At 43.2% G+C, this 16,945-nt stretch overlaps 1 protein-coding gene across 4 annotated transcripts in view; it reads right to left on the reverse strand.

Moving 5' to 3' along the window:
• The window catches only part of KCNS3 (potassium voltage-gated channel modifier subfamily S member 3), a 34,677-nt gene extending 23,709 nt beyond the window's left edge, over nucleotides 1-10,968 (reverse strand). The window contains exon 1 of one of the 4 annotated variants that reach the window (XM_072926345.1): nucleotides 10,220-10,968. The gene's annotated coding sequence lies outside the window, so the exon portion shown is untranslated. Of the gene's footprint in view, nucleotides 1-9,679; nucleotides 9,818-9,981; nucleotides 10,191-10,219 lie in introns of those variants that run through there. The other 3 variants (XM_030270005.4, XM_072926344.1, XM_030270006.4) reach the window with 3 other exon arrangements.
• Nucleotides 10,969-16,945: the final 5,977 nt, after the last annotated feature.

Raw genomic sequence — 16,945 nt, forward strand, 5'->3', positions numbered from 1 at the left:
TCCTCATTTCTCACTTTGGAGTCTGAGGACATGTCCTCCTATTTCTAGTACAGATGACAGAGCTGTTGATCCTTTCTGCTCCCAGATTATCTCTTCCCACTCCTAATTTCTTTACTTTTTTTTTAAATTAAGTTTTTTCATTTTTGGAAGCAAGGTAATATTTTTAAAGGACACAAATCCAACCCCAACAGTCAGTTTCACTGGGTAAAAAAGTTGTTCTGAACAATCTAAAATCTATGCACCACATAAAGCAGGACTTTTCTTTCTGAAGCTGGGAAGAGACATGAACATAAACACCAGGATGTTGAAGCACATTGAAGCAGAAAAAAACTGTAAGGAGACCTGAAGCCAGTGCTGTCTGTGCTACCAGCAACACTTTCACTAGCAGCAGCCACAGGAGCAGCAGAGCTAAAAGGGCAATTCAGCTGCAGAGCACTCACCTGGCTACACATGACTTTTAAATTCATTATAACTTTATTTTGAGAAGTCCTGGCTTTGGGATAAGGTGCTTGAACAGAAAAAATTCTCTCCCCGCAATATTGTTCTGGGTGTACCTCAGCCCATTTGCTGGAGTCTTTTTAATTTATTTAGAAATAAGATACTTACATTAGTAATATACCACTGAACACAGAAAGCAGGTTTAGAATGAACCTTGAAGAGTAATATAATTCAGCTTCTCCCCTTCTCAAGGCACGATCAGCTACTTGTAGACAAATTCTGACAGATGTTTATTTCATGTCCCATGATAAAGCCTCTCCAGATAGGCTGTGGAATCTGGTCCAGTGCTTGAATGCCCTTGTTCTCATGAAATTATTTTCCTAACATCTATTTAAGCATACAGTGCTGCAGTCTGGGCCCATGGATGTGTACATGTACAGCAGATTTGGAATGTGATGGAGTCACTGAGGATGGACAACAGAAACAGACTATCTACAAATTCTCCACAAGTGAGTTCCTTCCTTTGCTATATATTTAGTTTTACTTGACAGTCTGAGTAGATAAAGTTACATTGTATTTATTTTTTTATGTTTTGAAAAAATTCTATTAAAATAAACAAAGGTTTTCTTTACCACAGTGAAGTTCTCCAAGATAGTCAGAGTCTCTTAGGCAACAACAACACAAGCAATTTTTATTGTGAATATTTTGAGTGAAACCTTCAACTGAAAATCTGTAAAATCACTTGTGTTTGCAGCATATTAATCTCAGTAAAGGAGTCAGTACTGCTCAATATAAATTCTCTTGACCCTAGACAACTCTGAAGCAGAGCTCCAAATCCCACTTACGTGTAAGTTCTGCAGTCATTCACTTTCAAAGCATCCAAGTAACTTTTACAATGTGCTAGTATGCGTGACTTGAGGCCACAGGCTAAGGAAGGATATGTGGAGGCAGCTGGAAAAAAATATCTGCAAGAGCCACAGTGCAAACCTTACCCACACTGAGGCTTTCAGAAGCCTCCATTTCCTGGAGCACTCAGATTTTGGTACATGCTCACTGCTCCTAGCTGGACATCCTTTGGTTACACCACATCTCTTGACTTTCCAGGTAGCACAACAAACTAATTTGTGATGAAAAGATCCTTTGGAGGTCATCTTGTCCCACCCAGTGTCAAAACTGGTTCAGTGAAAGAAGGCTATTCAGGGCCAATTGGTTTTTTTTAGCATCTCCAAAGTTTTCCAAACTCTTTGGAAACCTGGCCCAGTCAGACCCCTCTTATGGAGAAAATATTTCTCCTAAAGCCTTGTTGACACTCTTCTGTCCTAGTCTGGGTTCAGTGACTCCTTCTGGGGACCTGCTGGCTGCAGCATTGCTGACAAAGCCCAGGATGCAGCTGGCCCCCACTGTGAGGGCACAGTCTCACTTGTGTTCTGCACACCCATGTCCTTCTCTTCAGCTGTTTTCCATTCAACCAGCTCCCCAAACTGTTGCATGGGGCTACTTCCTCCCAGATGGAGTTTCTCCAGGATGCTGACAGCCCTTTTAACAGCATTCCATCAGTCAACCAGTGTATTATTACTTATCTCAGTCCTTTAAAAACAAAGGTGTTTTCTCTGTTTATTTCAACCTAGCTGCGCCCACAAATCATTCAGCAAGAAAGGACATTTGCTAGAAAATGTGTGAAGTGAGTATGTGACAGGCTAAGATATAGAATTGCATCACTGCACCACTGTTCAACTGAATATTCATAGAAGCTGAGGCATTGTCATTGCACACAAAAAGGAACAGCCAGCAAGTAAGTTCTTTTCACAAAATAAGGATCAGTCCTAACCAGTGCAATTCATTTCAGCACCTGCCAGTAGTATTACCCATTGTTTTTTTCAGGAAGTGTTGAGTAGACACCATCACCTGGATCTACATAAGCACAGTAACACCACATATTGGCACAATTTCTAAGGTGCTGGGGGTGCTATGTGTGTGGGATGGATTCTGGCTAGTACATGTGTTTGCACAGCCCATAACAATACAGCCATTTAATCAACTCAAAGTCAGACCTTATAAAATTACTCTGGTGCCAAGTTTGCTATTGTCTTCCAATGACAGAAAGTTTGGAACAGACATAAAGCCCAACCAGATTAGAAGTTTCAGAAGTCAGAAGCCAGCCCTTTCTCTCCTTACTTCTCCCACCTTTTTTTTTTTTTTTTTTAAGATGACCCACACAAATGTCCAGAGAAGGAAAAATGAAGGTGTGTGGCTGCATAAATCTTAATCCCACAAAATTAGCAGATGTTTTGTGAAGACTTTAACAGGACAAGGGATTTCTTAGGTTTTGTCTGGGCTAAACTTCAGCCAGATAGATTCATAAACTTCCATAACAGGCCCTCAGGATTTTGAAGGCATCACATACTAAGAGGTCCACAGGAACATCTGAGATCCTAACTACACATCTTCCAAGAAAGAAGAGTTAATTAAGCATATACAGTGCATTGGAAGAAACTAAGAGTAAAAACAAATTTGGGTGGTTTTGGAAATGTCCCTTTATAAGCTGCTGCTTGAAGCAAAACAACACTGAACATCACTGTAAGCAAAAACTTGTTTGGCCTTAAGGGCAATGCTAATCTTCAACTCTCTAGAAGAAAAAGAAGATACTTGAAATTATATTTTTTTTCTTTCTGTCTACTTTTGAATGAAGTACTTCAGCATGTGCTCAGTAAAACTCTGGAGAGAAAAATGACAATTCTGCCCTTGTGAGGCAGTTTTACCACAGCCCTCAGACTTTTTATCTGAATATATAAACCCTTGATATTAGCTGAAATCAGTAATACTTATCTAAGAGAACATGTCTTGGGTCTTAGGCAATCAGACATGTTCTCTTAGTCAGCTGAGACTCAGTCCAATTTTTTCAGAGACTTGGTCCAAAGTTTTCAGATAGAGTTGAATACACACAAGCAAAAGGAGTCTTTTCAAGTCACCTTGGACTTCTTACAAGCTAATGAATAAAACTGTGTTTGAATATTCCCTCAGACCAGGGCTTTTGCTCAGCCCCAAGGATAAGTGATAATTCAAGAAGGCTGAAACATGTCCCCTGCCTCGAGCAGTTACAGAAGACTTCAGTAAAGACTGGCTTCACCACCAGGAAATGGATGGAGCATCCCAGAAAGACACAAACAAGTACTATGCCTAGCAGCAAGTGCTTGAAGATTAAGCTTTTCTCACTTTCAAAATTCACAGGTTTCAATGTGAATCCACAATAACTCTGAGAACCAAACATGTTATGAGCTAATTTTCCCTTTGTTTTGTTCTTTTCTGTCATCGTATCAAATTAATCAATGTAAGTGGGAAACACTTCTCTCTGCCTGGCCTAACATCCAGCAAACTGTAAAACAGAATCACGACTCCCTAAAAAGAACAGCTTACAAAGGTAACATAAACACCATGACTGTTTCCAGACTAACAGCTTCGAGCTAAAATACCACCAAGAACTCATTCTATCCCCCTTGTCCAGCTCAAGCTTTTACCAATTTCATGGGTGAATTAAAAGAGCAGTATTGATCTATGCTGCCTGCCCTTTTCAGAGCAAACATTGCACTGGACAGGAAGACACACAGATCTTCTTAGCTTAAGAAGAATATACAAGGCAATATCATTTTCAGCAGCTTATTCAAGGGAAAAGGTGTCTGCCCCTAAAATGTCATGCTGAAACCATCATTCAATGCCTGTCACTAGCTACAGCTAAACCATGGAGGACTGATTTACATTTGTGCTGCAGTAATCAGTGAGCTGTTTTCAAAATGAAAACCTAACTTATGGCTCTATTTGCTCTTCTCTCAACGCGCAATAAATGCAGTCCATAAAATTACAAAGCAGCTTTGGAATCGTAACCTAATTAAGTCAGGAGTAACTGATTGAAATAACTGAAGAATTATATATATATATATAAATATATACACACATATATATAAGATAAAGCCTTCAATAAAAAGAAGTCTCCTTTGGGATATACTCAGTCTTCCACCACCCCTGTTTTAAACATACTGATTGACAACAATTGTCCACAAAATTAATATGATACATTTATAACTGCATCTCATAAACTATGAGGTTGATTCTTTTCTCACTGAAGCCAGGAGTGAGAACCCCCTTGCTCCCTGGAACACACACCACCATGGTACCAGAAAGGTTTTACAGCTGAAGTCTCTACAGCCTCAACACCACTGGAAGCAGCAGCAGCTCTTGTCTGCTGAAGGAGAGGAGGTAGAAGAGAAGCAAGGAGCACGGCAGAGCACTCAGAAGTGCTTCCAATTCTTATGGAACTACCCAGGCTGTGTTGTAACTCCTCCATGCAAACCAAAGCTGTCATAGATTTTTCCTGAGATGATTATCTGCCTCCCACAGATAACTGTCTGTACTTATATGAACATCAACAGTCAATTTGTTAGGCTCAAACAACAAAATAACGGAGAAATATGAAACTCTGTATGCCAAATTGCCAATACTAAGTTTTGCAAGATTGATGTCCAAGACAGCTTTTGTCCATAAATCTCATAGCACTTTATTAAGTGCTCTGAGGCAGATACTTTGGAAGCTGGATCTGAGACTTGAGATGTGACCTTCTCAATGCCATGTAGCAGGTTAACATGCTTCAACATTCCCAAGTCCATGAATCTGCCATTGCTCTGAGGAGAAGACAAGCAATCCTCTTCACAAGTAGAGCTCTGCACCTGTCATTAAGTGGCACTGGGCTAGAATGATTAAACATGTGGAAGAATCAACCAGTTTTTAAGATATCAGTTGGCATCTAAGCTGCTTGTCCAAGCTGATGAACAAAGGATAAAAATGTAAAAAAAAAAAGGAAGTAAAAGGAGGAAGAAAAATTCTGCCTCAGATCATAAATAACCTGTCCTCCTTAAACCATCCACACTCCATTTTGTCCATGTGACCTTTGCTGGTTTTTACTGGCAGGCTGGTAAGACAAAAAAATTTTTAAAAGGGAAAACAGAAAAGTTAAGCTAATTTCTTAGCCTTTTCCTAGCTCCAGCTGCACAGGTGCACCTCCACAACACAACACCTCACAGGGCAAGAAGGGACAACTGCATCTCTTGCTGCTGCTGGCACAGGTGAGGATGGTGCCACACTGCCCGTGGATTGATTCTGGACTCACAGTCCAGCAGCTCTCCCTGTCCAAGATCAACCTTTAAGACATAAACCTGCCTGAAGGAGATGGCAACAGACACTGAGCAAGCCAAAATCAGGCTGATGTCTGCAGCCAGGACAGGCGGCTGCTATGAACAAAAGGGAGTCTGAAGGGCTGAGCCATAGTGGCCTCTCTTGGAAACCACTCCCAGAAATTCCTCAGCAGCTATCAGAGCTGGTACACCAAGTCCTGCCAACTCAGTCACCCTCACCTGTCAGGGATGGGAAGGCAAAATGGGTAAGACACCTTAGTGTGAAAGGCAAGAAATGAGCTGGAGAGTTTGTGGATAAAAGAAAGGAGAACAGAAATACATGCTACGACTAGGGACATCAGGAATACCCAGCAGACAGACAGCAGTGACATAAACAATTTAGAGAGGGCAAAATGAATGAAACCTTCTACACCTTTATATCAACATTACCAGCACACAGAGACCACCACATTTATTCCAGACTTACCTGAGCTCCTTGCTGAACAGTGCACAAAAATCGAGGTCTCAGGCTTTACTAGTAACACAGCAAATGGCCCCAAAAGTGCAGCAAAGTAAGCAGAACAAAAACAGCAACCACAATGGGACCTTCTAATACAAATCATAAAGCTCATCTTGCCAGAAGACAGATGTCTCCTGAAAATTACTGTGGAATGAGCTCCCTCAGAAACTAAGGACCAACAAAGTCAGTATCATCTCCCTCTGCAAGAGAGATAACTATTCTAGAAGTCATCTCCTTTAAAATAGAATGAACAAACAAAAGAAAACCATTACAAGCAACTGTCATATACAGAACACCCTTGCAAGAAAAACGAGCCAGTTATCCACAAATGACAGCTGACAGCAGCTTAACACAGTGCTGTTAGGATGTCAGGTACAATATGAATGAGACAAGATGAGCAGAACACATTCACAAAAAATGGAAAGCACAGTAATAAAGAAAGAAGCATCAGTAAAATATGGGAAAATGAAAAGGACCAGAAGGAAATGAGGTATAAAAAAGAAAAAAAGGTAAAGAATGGAGCAACATACTGAGATATTATCTTGAAGCAGACAATCCCCTGGCATTAACTGGTGCAGAACATTGTCTGGAACAGGTCAAGGACAGATTCTGTCAGCTGAGGATTTGGTCCTCCACACAGAACCAGGCAATGGCAATGACAGCATCCTGCCTGGTTTCCTTGGGTTGCCTTCCCCCTCAGAAAGTGAAGAGGCAACACAGGAAGACAATAAGATGATGCCGTAAATTAAAAGGCAAGGCTTAAGAGAAATCAAAAAATAGACGAACAAGAAATAAAAACAAAGGGATGGGGCAAAGGCAAGATAAAAAGAAAATATCCACAGATTAGTGGAGTACATTTTATTTATTCATGATCTCTGTTTTATTATGTGTCCTTGGCAGATGTCCCACAACTGAAAATTTGCAAGGCAGATAGTGATGAGAGTTTAGAGACTTGAGCCTTGTTTTCTTGTCATTAGCCTTGGGCAGATCTCTTCAATATATGTGCCCCAATAGGAAGCAAACAAGTTCCTTAAATCAAGAGTCTTTGGACAGGAGACATGCTGCAAACAAATGGGCTTAGACACGGATCCCAGGAGGTAGGACCAAAAGCATGGTCTCGACCTGTTCTCAAGTAACCAAGCTGAAGGTCAGGCTGCTAGCAGGGATAATGCCCAGCAGGACACAGACTGCCTCTGACCAACTCACCGCAGACTGCCTTTCACCCACCCTCCTTGTCAAGCAGCCCTTATTTGACCTGAGAGCACGTGGGCTCAGCCTGCCCAGCAGGCAGCACAGGGATGCCACCAGCCGTGGCAGCGGCCTCTGGAGCCATCCCAGCACTGAGGCAGGACACGTCCGGCACCGGCCTGGCCAGGGCTCAGCCAGAACAAACAGCACACCCCTGGCAGACGCACCAGTGCTGAGTGCTGAAAGCTTGGCTGCATCACTCTCCAGGCAGGTTTAAGGTGCCTCTGCAGCTCGGCTCAGTCACTGCAGAACCTTGTTTTGCACTGAGGCTGAATGGTCTTGGCACTGAGTGTTAATAGCTGATTTTATCCTGCCTGTGGCCATAATTGCACAGCTAAGGTGGTACTGGTGGCTAAACACCGATTTGTCATCTTTTCAGGTTTGAGGTGGTTTTATTCTTCTTGCCCTGGGAAAGTTGCTAAGTCCTAGAGGGGATGAGCAAAGAACTTCTCCTCCTTCAGGACCTCTCTGTTTCTACAACTGACATTCTAGTAAAACATCTGACCTCACCTGTCCCAGGAACGATTCTAGAGGTCACACTGCAGTTTGCATCAGCTCAGCTGAAAGCTTATCATTGATTTTCTTTTGCCCACACTCATCAATAGGAAGTTGAAGGGCTGCTACAAGGCTGTGGGTTGCCTTAGTGCTGAGACAGGTAACAAGACATAGACATTTACAGACAAGGAAGAACGTCTCTTAAAAAGGAGCTTTACTGTCCTCTGCTACAAATACATATAGATTTATTCTTTTTATAATTTCAAGACCCGCTTAAATTTATCCAGACAGTATAAAGCAGATCTAATAGACAAGTAAAGAACTGTGATTTAGGAAATCTATATTATTTCTGGACCTTCCCCATACTTTAATTCTTGCAACTGAAAAAAAAAAAGAATGATACTGTGCTCCTATTTTAAAAGAAAACTGTTTTGAAATCTACAGCTAAGAAGCACTGTTGTAAAAGCTAACAGACTACTGTCTGTTAAGGTTCTTTCATGATCATTTAGCTACCTACCTTTATTTAAATAATTTACACAATTTCAGAACATAAAATCATTTTTGTCTACCCACGGTGCTATCTCAGCAGAAATTTAGATCAGAAACTAAAAAGTTTCTTCCTTATAAGCCTTATAATTGTCTTTCATTCCCCCAAATGACTACTGGTTTCAACACTGCGGCTATGGGCATCTTCCCCCCAGCAGCAGATATTAAATACATCACACAAAGTTAAAAAGCCACCTCTGCTTCATGGCTTAGGATATGAACTCAGATCAATTCCTACCAAAACTGTAGGTTATTTAACCCTAACTGATTAGAGGAAAGATTTTGGAAAATGCTGCAATTTTGACTGAGGAAAGTAAGAATGAGTGGTCCAGGACATGTTTCTGCAATTGAGATCTGCCCCAGGTATCCCAAGTCAGACACCAGAACTTGAGTCATACATCCCCTCTGAAACTCCTGGCTCCCATACAAGCCTGCTCCCTCTGTCCCCTCAGGACGGTAGCTCGAGTGCCTTATGCCATCTATTGGTCTAGACCAGCGACAGGCGCTCGGAGGAGAACTTTAATTCTGGGAAAGCGACTGTGTTAAAAGGAATCTGTCGGTAGATCTGTAAATTCCGCTAATGGAATCAATACACTGCCACTGCTCATATCTTGAGGTCTACCTTGCCCAGCAGACACACTGAGTTCAGCTCCCAGAATAACCATCAGCTGTGCTTTGCATTAGGCAAATAAAAAATAGTACATGGCGATCTCGCAGGCAAGAAAATCCAGAAAATAAGCAGAGAAAACTTTCCCTGTCCTGCAAATGAACATTTAAAATGTCATTCATAAAAAGAGAAAGCTCTTTCAAAATCCACTTAGTTCTAAAGTCTCGTTAACTATCCCCAACTTAGTGTAAGTCTACTTCAAACCGGACACGCATAGTGAAGAAACTTCTTCCACATTTCCTTAGCCACAAAGCCTACTGTAGCCATTCACAGCTGCTTTACTTTTTAACCTAAACAAGTTTCTAAAAGACAAGGCAGAGCTGTGCAACGCAAAACGACTCAGAGGCATCGCCACCGGCCCTCTCCCTCTCAGGCCATTACAAAGCAGCAGCGGAGATCCCGGCAGGACGCGTCCCCTCCGAGGGCCAGAGCGGTGCCCGCGCCCCGCTGCGGAGCCGCCTCCCCGCACAGGGGCTGCGCGTCCCGAGCCGAGACTTCGGCGGGGCAGCGAACGCGCCGAGGCTCCCCCTGCCCCGGGTGGCATCCTGTGAACCCCCCTTCCTCCTCCCCCACGACTGTTTGCCCGCAAAAGTGACATCGAACCTCCGGCACCGCGGGAGCCGCGCCGCGCTCCGCGCTGTCCGCTCCGAGCCGCAGCCGCTGCCCCAGGGCCGCTCCGCCGCGGGCCGGGCCGGCGCTGCCCACCCGGAGCCGCCGCCGGCCGCCCCGCCGGCTCCGCGGGGCCGCCCAAGCGGGAGGGGAAGGCAGGCGGCTGCGGGCGGGCTCAGGCCAGTCCCCTCCCCGGCCCCGGGCATCCCCCGGCCCCACGCCCCGCTCCCGTCCCGGCGCCCCGGGGGGCCCGCAGCGCCCTCGGGGGACCCCGCTCCGCTCCCCGCGGTGCGCACCGAGCCCGAGCGGTGTCGCCTTGCCTCCGGGCGGTCGGTGTTCCCCAGAAGTCCCGCTCCACGCCCCGGGGATCCTGCTCTGTGGCGGAGTCCCACCCCCACGGTTTCTCTTCTCTCCGGAGCGTCCCCGCACTTTGCCTGTCGGTCCCGCACAGCACCCCCGGCGTCTCGCCCCGGGCCGGGTCCGTCCCGCTCAGTTCCCCCGGGAAGTCCCGCACCCCCCGCATCCCGTGCGGACCTGGCAGCGCCGCTGCTCCGCGTCGGCACCTACCCGGCACGCCCAGGCGGTGCCGCCGTGCCGCGGCTCGGGAGCGGGGCCGCCCGTCCGGAGCGGCGATGCTGCCCAGGCCGAACGGGCCGGGCCGGGCCGGCCGCCTCCCGCCCGGGGCTGCGGCAGCGGAGCGGAGCGAGCGCCGGCCCCGCCGCCCGTGCGGGGCTCTGGGCTGCGGGGCTCCTGTCCCGCCTCTGTGCGGCTGCGGGGCTCCTGTCCCGCCTCTGTGCGGCTGCGGGGCTCCTGTCCCGCTTCTGTGTGGCTGCGGGGCTCCTGTCCCGCCTCTGTGCGGCTGCGGGGCTCCTGTCCCGCTTCTGTGCAGCGGGGCCGGCGCGGCGCGCTCAGCTGTCAGCGCTCAGGGATGGATCTGCCATCGATCCCCAGCGCCGGTGCGCTGGAGTGGCGCATACGCGGCTCGATTAGCGGCGGTGCAGCCTGAGCTGCGGAGTGTCCTCCGCACGCTGCAGAGGGAAGTAATTTGGTTTCCGTGTTGTGCCCCAGAGCAGCTGTGTGCTTGTGTCAGGGCTCAGTTCTGCCCCAGTTAAAGTCAGAGGGCAACGCGAAGCCAGGCCAGCTCCCAGCGTAACTCGAAAGCACTGTTGCGACAGCGTTCCACGGTTAAACATTTTGTCTGTTTCGGTGGTGTCGTTTTGAAAATTGCCGATAATGAACGGGGAGGTTTATTCCTTCGTCACAAATTTTGACAGAATGTAAAGCATTTCCTGCACTTTTGCCAAACTTTTCAAAACTTTTCACTAACAAAAAGTACTCCAAAATCATCATCATCATCATCATCGTCATCGTCATCGTCGTCATCACTAACTGCAGAATTAAAGGGGGGGGGGGAAATCTGTTTCATAACTATTTATGCCAGTTATTTTCCTAATCAATTTTAGCTTGAAAAAAAATCTTGCACAAATATTGCATAAAATTCTCCTCTGTTTTGAGCGGAGATTTCATTGTGGTGGATGTTTTTAGAATTCATTGCATATTTTATGGAGAATAATTCAACAACCTGTTTTTTAGATGCAACACAAATTACTATGCTGATGTGTTCTTGTTGTGGTAATTATTTTTTAGTCTTGTAAGAGTCCTTAGTTGTGAAGACTGAGGAGAGAGGGGATCCTAAGAGAATACATTTCTCTCTATGTTTATTGTTATTCCCTTAAGATACTATTGCTCTGCAGAGAGGATTCATTTTATTACATGTTATGATGTATAATATCATTAATAAATTAAAATTTTTATCACATTTATCTTTCATTAATCACAAAAGTTTTAATCCCTGCAGAATACGTCTTGTCCAAATATTACATCAACCCTTCAATGTTGTGCACAGCAATATGCATTTATGATACACATCTTTTTCAAAACCCATAATTAACTAGGAGTACAGAATGACATTTAATTACAGAAAGTTTGTGAGAAAGTCATGCCCTGAGTGCAAAGTGAGTTCCTCAGAACTGTTCAAATACAAGAATGAGAAGAATACTCCCTGAAGACAAATGAGGTCATCTTAGTGGGTCATTTGGAGATTTCAGCATAAAATTTGAATGATCCCGCAGAAATATTGTTACTGACTTTTGGAAATGATACTGCAGCACTGCAGCCCATCAGATGGTTACACAACCTCAAGTCATCTCACAGGCAAGAATGTGAGATGCTGAAAATTGCCCAGGAAGGTGAGCTGCAGCTGGGCAGCAAGGACACACATGTTTCTAACACACAGTGACATCTGCAGTGACAGAGGGGGAAAAGGTAATTTTATTGCCTGTGTCAACACTGCTGGTGACACTGGTGACTCTGTCCTCAGTGCCTGTTGTGGGCACTGGATGTGTCCCATGGTGCTGCTGTGCCTGGCAGGGAGAGCAGAAACATGCTGTCTTGGCTGCTCATCAAGCCTGTCGAGCTGCAATCTGCATTATCATAACCTGGAGCTCCTTACATCAGCATCATCCTGCACTGCTCTTTTCTAAACAACAGACCCAGTCCCCTGAGGGCAGCACATTTAGAAAAGCCAGTTCTTTCCTCCCAGTGTTCTGCAGAACCAGGCATCTTCTCTGTTTTATCTGCATCAAGAAATACCACAAAACATAGGAATTGCATTTATTTTTGTATTTGATGCATCATGATTTATTTTCACATAAGCAGTGTCTGAGCACCGAGATGTCTGAAGAAACATCTTTCAAAGCAGTTTTTCACGTGCTTCCTCCAAAACACAGCAGCTCCCCTGAGGTGTGATCATGCTTTTGCATGGAGAGCTGACTTGTGGGTTTTGGGCAGGTTTTAGCAATTTCATTTTAAAATATGCCCTGGAATTTGCTTGACTCAGTCATCTGGAGAGATTTCTATCTTCCTGATGCAGAAAAACTTATTGGCATCTGTTTATGGTGGGCATGAGCCTAGTTCCTGGCAGTGAGAAAAAGAAAGGAAATCTAAGCTATAACACCATCATCTTCATTGCTCTGCAGTGGTTTATAATATTGCAAAATGGTATTAACTGTTGCTCACCAGCTTAAAAGGATTGTGAGACAAAGACTGTTAAGGAAAGTAGCATAAATAAGACTGGCTCGTAGTATCTTGTGCTCTAGCCAAGGGTCCACCAGAAATATTATTCAGGAACAAATAACTACAAAATGTCCAGATTAGTCTTTAAAAATATTAACTCCTTAAAAGTTGCTGGTCATAAGTTAACTCAAGACAAAACTGTTGTTCTAAATTTCTCTTAAGAAGATTTTCACCAATGGTGTGAGGAGTGAACATATGGCTACATCAGAAGGGATTGTGAACCCCCATAAAATAGCTTGCATCCTTTTTATGGCTCTTTAAAGTATGCAGTGGGGCTATCCAAAGTCAAGCTGCCACTGGCTAATCTAAACTGGAAACAGCAGTGCCCTGCCTGAGCACTGTTGTGCATGTGTTTGTTGTGTTTGTGTAACATTTCCATCCCTAGGGACTGGCCATTATCCCCCCTCTATTTGTTTTCTTCCCTGAATTGCCTTCATCCAACCAAAACATGTCAGCAGTTACAGCAGGGGGACTCTATTAAAGACAAATGGACTCAATGTTCTTCCTGAAGAAATACTCATAATTTAAGCTGCACAGCTGTGGGACAAATTTAGAGCAACTCTGCCTTAGGTACTTTCTTGGGGGAAAAGGAAAAAAAAAAAGTTAATTAGAATGGCAACCCTCCTGTCAGTGAGAGCTGAATCTGCTCTGCTCTGCCTGCTGCAATCCCACCCTTTCCAGCCTGCAAGGGACACATGGGACAGGGACTGAAACACCACCTGCAGCCCCTGCAGTGACCACCCACGGCCACCACAGCAGCCAGAACAGGGGTTTCCACTTGCTGCATGAAAAGAGATACAAATCACAGCTTTTCACACTCCCATTGACTTACATGTTCCTCAGTGCAGGACTCTGGGTTGATTTGCACCCTGTCTGGATGAAAACTATCTCATTCAATTGAGTTTTACATGGGGTTTGCACTACCTCCAAAAGCTCAGTCCTGCCTCTCATACAAATCAGAGGAACTACTCTTGCAGTATTATGGTTTTGCATTGTCACAGGTAAACAGAAGTAAACTGAACCCTCTAGTATTTGCTTTTGTATTCCAGACCTGAGGACTGTCTTATGCTGTTTTGATTTAAGAAAGTCAGTGGGAATTTTCAATTCATTCTATTCAGTTCAAGAAGATAAAATTTATCTGTGAATGGCAGGGCCTCTCCTTAATTATCCTGAAAAAATAACTTAATATAATGCAACCTAGTGACTTCAATTCATTAAATAGAGTATTTCTAATTATAAAAAAAGTATTACCAGAAGTTAGTCAAAGGGTTTTAAATGGTTTGTGAGGCAGCATGATCCATTAACTTGAGGAAAAACTGCATCTGCTGCAGAGCCAGGAACAGAACTTAGAGCTCTAGAGGTTTTTTTACTGTTTGTAATGCTGAAATTGTTAGTAAAGTATCAATAGTCAGAGGAGAACACTGTATTTGAATTTAAAAGCATCTGCAAGTGTTGCTAGGAAAATGTGAACCATAACAGATCTTCAATTAAGTAGAAGGTAAGAAATTTATCAGTGTCAGCTCCCTGGTTACCAGGCTATTGACAGAGTTCTTAGGAAGATAAGTCAAATGTACATTAAACATATTGCATTTCTGAAAATTATTTTTTCCATTAATTGTGAAAACAAATTAACAGAGAACCTTGTTTAACGAAAGATAAACATTACATTACCACATCACTAGTCAGCAAAGTGGGTAGGAAATTCCTGGTACATTTTCTAACTCAAAGCAATCTCAAATTACAATGTGACCTGTAGCAGGATGTGTCTAAAGTAGAACTTTGTGAGCACAATATATAAATGACAACTCCTGTGGAAATGTTGAATGCAGCAGCTGTCATTACACAGGCTACCAATACAGTAATTACACTTTGGATGTGTAACCTGGCTTGCCAGTCACAGCTGAATTCCTGTTTTCAACAAATACACTGGGGTTTACAGAGCTGAGCCTTTAAAAAAAATAATGGAAAACATTGTTCCTAAGGTAAAAGATGACAAGGTCTTTCAATGGGAAAAGGATGTCTGTAAAGAATGGTGAAAATGGTTTGTATGTAATTTTTAATTGCTATTAAAAGTTTATGGCAGGGGAAGGAGTGGGTGTGTGTGCTTAGGAAGCTGCAGCAGAAGGTGGGGCCTTCTTTTGTCAACCTTTTTTCTCTTATTTTTTCTTTTCTCCTTTGCTGTCTTTCTTCTCCATTTTCAACTCCATTACTATTCAGTATTACTAAGGTGGTCCTTTAGGAACCTCAGTCCAGGCACATAATTTCATTTGGATAGTTGGGATACAGTCAAGTACAAAGGAAGAAATTCTGAAGATTGAATAAGACAGGGCTATAGAAGAAACTGAAGATCAGGGTTTGGAAGGCAAGATAATACTAAAATGAGTAGAGTAATATAAAGCTACAGCGGTGTTTCAATTTTCCTTAATTATTTTCTTTTATTTCTCTTCAAATTTATAATACTGTTTCTTCTAGTTCTAGTTTCTTTTCATTCCTTTTGGGGATTTTTCATTATTTTGCATTTCTGCTCAGCTCTGAAGTCCTTGACATGTCCATTTCTCTGACCTCCTGTCACCACCTCTGTGGGTGAAAAATAGGATTGCAAAGATTTGCTTCAGTACTTCAGAGAAAAATGGGCCAGTAATCAATATTACTTACTGGCATAGTAAGGATATTTACATCTGGAGGCATTCTACCTTGCTCTTCTCATGAATAATGAAAGAAATCATGTCATTCTTGTGGGGCTGGGGTAGCCAAAAAAAATCTTTGGAGAACATGAAGGGACTACTACATTTTAATTTCCATCCTTTGTTTACTTATTGTGTTCTGGAAAAAAAAAATAGGGTAATAAAAGCTAAGAATTTTTTTCCCATTTGGAATTTTGGAAAGTTTATATTCTGAAGAATCTGTGGATGCAGACCATTGACACTGCTACTATAGAAGTTCCAAAGAGGTTAGATACAGAAGTTTTTCAGTTCTAGAGACACCGCATTTTAGTAAAATGATAAGAAGTTCTCCTATTTGCATATCTTCAAAGGCTAAGTCTTCAACCTAAGATAATCAGTGATAATTATTTTTATCAGTGACAAATGGTTTGATGTATTCTATGTATCTTAAACATGCACCTGATAAGAAGAATTGGTTTTCTGGAGGGATGCTCATCTTCAAGTGATTGAATACAGGACAAGCTTAAGCCTAATGGCTTGGGCTAGGAACTTAAAACCAAAGGATTAAAAGTAATATAGAGGAAATCATGTTCTATGTGACTAAAGAACAAGTAAATCTATTTCTAATTAGGACAAAGGATATTTACATGACTTTTTTTTGTGATGAAACAGTTGCACAAGAAGCACTCTCCAAAAAAAGGCAGCATCAACAAAATGCACAGCTCATTGCAGACGAGACAGTAACGTGTTCTTGATGACAAAAGGAGAAACACTGGCATTCAAGAAGGAATGCTTGTTCTGCCCTCAAAAGAATTGATAATCCTCCTCATCCCTGTATCTACAAACAGGGTAAAAATGTAGATATTGAGTGGAGAAAGTGGATTAAATGTCTTACTCTGCTTTGCCAAAGTCTTCTTTGGCTGTTATCTAATTTTTCATCAAACAGCAATATAATCTGTTGCATTATGCTTTACAGTCTCCCCAGAAATCTCCCTGAACCCAGGACATGAACATCTCTGAAACCCCAGCTTTAAACTTATGTCAGGTCAAATTCCCAGCAAAGAATGACTAAGCAGGACACAGGCTGGTGGTCAAAAGTAATTATGATTGGCTTACTTTTCATAGTGCACATGAATTTTTTGTGGAGCCTCTCTGTCCCTTTTTGTGTAAACAAGCTACATTTCATATACCTTTATGTTTAGCACAGCATATAAAATATTTCTTACAGTTTTGTTCTGCTTGAAGGTGGGAACTATTTTACATGCAGCAGTTCAAATGCAATGAGTGGAAAGGCTTTTTAAGGAAACCCATCTGCTCAGAGTTCAGACTTGAAAGAGTAGAGAAAGGTGTCATTAAGGTAACTGGTCACCCCATGGCCATGAGCCATGTACAGATCATGACCTTAAAAATCCCAAGGTATCTTCAGCAGAGAAAAACTTTCCTATCATTTTGCACTGTTCTG

The sequence above is a fragment of the Taeniopygia guttata genome, chromosome 3 (genome assembly GCF_048771995.1).
Source record: "Taeniopygia guttata chromosome 3, bTaeGut7.mat, whole genome shotgun sequence".
Lineage (NCBI taxonomy): Eukaryota > Metazoa > Chordata > Aves > Passeriformes > Estrildidae > Taeniopygia > Taeniopygia guttata.